At 51.9% G+C, this 3685-nt stretch overlaps 1 non-coding gene across 1 annotated transcript; it reads left to right on the forward strand.

Annotated features, from left to right (window-relative positions):
* Positions 1–2182: 2182 nt before the first annotated feature.
* On the forward strand, positions 2183–2271 carry LOC142972697 (U6atac minor spliceosomal RNA). Its single transcript, XR_012959477.1, has one exon. It is a non-coding gene; the product is annotated as a U6atac minor spliceosomal RNA (small nuclear RNA).
* Positions 2272–3685: the final 1414 nt, after the last annotated feature.

Raw genomic sequence — 3685 nt, forward strand, 5'->3', positions numbered from 1 at the left:
GTGTGAGTGTGAGGTAGGTGTGTGTGTATTTGTGGATAGTGGTGTGAGTGCGTGGGAGTGCCCTCAGTCCAGGATGTGTTCTATATGTAAAGGGTATAGAACGGTCAGGAAGGGGGAGGGGGGGGGGCGAGGGAGGGGATGTCTAGATAGTGAGGGAATAGGGGTAGCTATCCGTCACGTCAAAAACCGTGTCAAAAATTTTGGACTTCTGCCTAATAAGGCAGTCCAAAGAGGAGGTCAACTCTTTATGCCCAATAAGGCTAGTCTTAATCTAAATAATATGTATATAATGCAACTTAATATATATTGTCCTATTTACAGGTTCCCTGTGCTGCGCTGAGGTCTCCAGAGAAAACCCGGTGGAAATCGGACGACCAGTGCCGGAGTTATTCGGGTTTTTGTAAATCCAAGATGGCGGTCAAAATGGCCGTCACCTGGTAAGTATCCCGCGGAGTAGTGCTCGACGAGTACTGGTCTCCGGAAAAAATCCCGCGTCGATACGACGACCAGGGCCGGAGATATGGCGATTCGAAGTTTTTCAAGATGGCGGCTAAGATGGCCGCGCAAATGTCAAGTTATTTTCAACTCGCGATATCTCCGCCCCCAGAGGCCGCAGAAACGCGGGGATTTCGCTGTTCACTCTGGAAACCCCAGGCGCAGCAAGCGGGAAAGGAATTTTCCGGGAAAATTTTTCCGCGAATTTTCAAAAATTTTCCGCGCAATTTGTCAGAAATTTTGCGACGGCTCGCTAGCTCTAGCCGAGCGCACCCTAGGGATACCAAACACGGGGCAATTCGGTTCAGAAATGCCGGAGTTATGAGCAGTAGAAATTTCCAATATGGCGGCTGCTGGATCTTTAAACAGTTGTTTTTCCGGCTTCCCTTGACGCAATTTCCTCGTGTTTGGTATCGTTGGAATCGTCTCGACGAGCTCTAGTCCGCGAGCCTATCAGAACGGGACCGAAAATTTTCACGCGGAAAAATATTTTTGAAAATGCGCGAAATCGCGAGTTTTCATCGGAAAATTCTGCAACTTTGCACTTATAATCTAGGGCTTATTATCTATCTTAATCTATAATAAAAACTATGGGTCATAGATCTAGATTAGGAGATATTTAGGTCACAATTTTGGGAAATTTTAAAAGTCTATATCTCCCTCAATTTTCATAGGAAAATTCTGCTTGATGCTTCCCTTAGTAGCTCGCTGCAGTCCCCGTCGGTTCGCGTATCGGGCTCCAGCCGGACGCAGCTGGTTCGCCAAACACGTGCCACGTGGTTTTGGGGTTTTCCGTGAATAACTCCCCGGTTTTTCACGGGAAAATTCTGAAAATTTTCCCGTGGGTGGGGGCCCGCTGTGCACACTTTTCGACGTAATAAAAACGATATGTCGTCGATCGTTTTGCCGAGATAAATGAAGTTAAGTGTGCACTTTTTAGGTTATTTTGAGGTTTTCCACGGAAAACTCCACTCCTACCTCGATTTTGGTGTCGTGTGAGGTGTCCCTGGTTTCGTCTCAGCGCGGGGCACGCTGCTGCAGTGTTTGTTTCAGCCGGACTCGTCGGGTTCTGAAACCACGTGCCTCGTGGTTTCAGTGAAAAACTGTTTTCCTGGTCCGGGGCGTGTCAGGAAAATTCCAAAAAGTGTTGGAGAGGGTGGCCCGTCGCGGGGCACACCTTTTGACGACAAAAAATGTGTGGGTCGTCACTCAAAATCCGGAGTTATTTCCACTTTTCACTGACACTTAACCCCAAAAATAGGGTTTTTCACTTATAACTTTCACAATTTTCGTCCAATTTCACTGCGGTTTTCACCAGCGTGTAGGTCTTTGCGCGGCGCAACTTTTGATGTATAGCACGTCTAAATCCGTTCACTTTTTACCACTTCGAGGATTTTTCGAGCGCGGAGCGGTGTGTTTTCGTGACGCTCGGGACGGCGGTCGGGGCGCAACTGGTTAGGTTAGGTTAGGTTAGGTTAGGTTAGGTTAGGTTAGGTTAGGTTAGGTTAGGTTAGGTTAGGTTAGGTTAGGTTAGGTTAGGTTAGGTTAGGTTAGGTTAGGTTAGGTTAGGTTAGGTTAGGTTAGGTTAGGTTAGGTTAGGTTAGGTTAGGTTAGGTTAGGTTAGGTTAGGTTAGGTTAGGTTAGGTTAGGTTAGGTTAGGTTAGGTTAGGTTAGGTTAGGTTAGGTTGTGTCTATTGAAAGGAGAGACGGTTAGCACTCCCCTTGACAAGGATGGAACACATAAAATGGTTAAGGCACACTTGACCACATTTTTTCCCCCTCGTGGGTCTGCACCTTGTCGTGGTGAGGGGGCTCAGTAGCATTAGCGAAGCCAAGACAGACCCGAAGGGACCGTTTCGTTCTGAGGCCTTCAGGCTCAGAACCAGGTCCCTTCACACCGTGTGGTGGTGCGCGAGCGCCACTGCACGAGAGAGGAAGGAAAACCTCTATAAAAAACCATGGGGGGGCGGACTTTCATGTCCTGCCCGGGGTGGGGGTGTCCGCTGAGTACTGTTCTCGGCGGACCCAAACCGCAAGCCTGGCTCAATTTTTGAGTCAGGATCGGGGGCTGCTTGTCGGAGGTCGGGGAGACAGCGGTCGCGAGGAAGAAAACCTCTATAAAAAATCACTGTGCGTGTCCCTCTGCTTGCAGAGGGCACAGGTGACGGAGGAGGGACGGGTGATCCGTCGGTGGGAGGGCGGGCTCTCCCGGATTCGGTATCGTCTCCGGGAGGGCAGACTTCGGTCGCCGCCCTCAAACTCGTTATCCCAGCGGAGGTGTCGTGGTCACGTCTCGCGGCCACTGCTGGGACCGAGGGCCTTGCCTTAATTGGCCGGGCCAAGAGGACTTAACCTCACTAAAAAAAGTTAGTTTGTAAGATCCGGTGAAACCTGCCCGACCTCACCGTGTAATAGGGTTACCCAGGTACAGGGGGCTCTGCCTGGGTGGACGGTTTATTTCCCCCATACTCGTGGGACTCTCTATGGAATTTAATCTCAAAAACCTAAACGACGATAACAGTGGGAGGGGCGAGAAGCCCAGTATTGAGGAGGAGATCGGGGGCAAAAAGCCCGGCAGTGTAGACTGCGCAGTGGTGGAGGGTCGTCGCACGCCCAGTGTTGCGCGACCCTCGTCGGTTGTCGGAGGAGGGGGTTCCAGGCCCCTTACTCCTGTTGTTGTGCTGGAGCGGCTCCCAATCGGAGAGGTGGATGAAGTTTTGGCTTCGGGCGACGGTGCCCGCCGGAAAAGACACCGAACGCCCTCGGTGCTCGGGTCTGAAGTCTCGGGCTCAGAAACTGAAACCGAGGACCGCACTGCTCCACGTGAGCCGGTGGCTAGGCGCGGAAGGACCACTCCGGGTGCACCTTCTACCAGGAGTCGGTCGAGTTCGTCTCGTACCACAATGAGACCCCCGGCGCCCATCTTTGACCCGGACGAAGGGCTCGAGCGCCCAACACTTGACGCGCCACATCGGCTAGATGCCGAGCAACTAAGGGCGCAGGCCAGCGAGAGTGTAGCGGCCATTTTTGATGTTGTACGAACATCAAAGAACCTCAAGGGGGGCTATCAAAAGACCCTCAATGTGGCGGCGACGGGTCTACTTGACATTGTTGAGGCCCTGGCGGACAGAACGGTGTCGGACGAGGTGCGCCGCATCCAGGTGGAGTTCGCTCGCCTCCGCCGGGAGAA

Source organism: Anticarsia gemmatalis, chromosome 4, assembly GCF_050436995.1.
Source record: "Anticarsia gemmatalis isolate Benzon Research Colony breed Stoneville strain chromosome 4, ilAntGemm2 primary, whole genome shotgun sequence".
In the NCBI taxonomy this organism is placed as follows: domain Eukaryota; kingdom Metazoa; phylum Arthropoda; class Insecta; order Lepidoptera; family Erebidae; genus Anticarsia; species Anticarsia gemmatalis.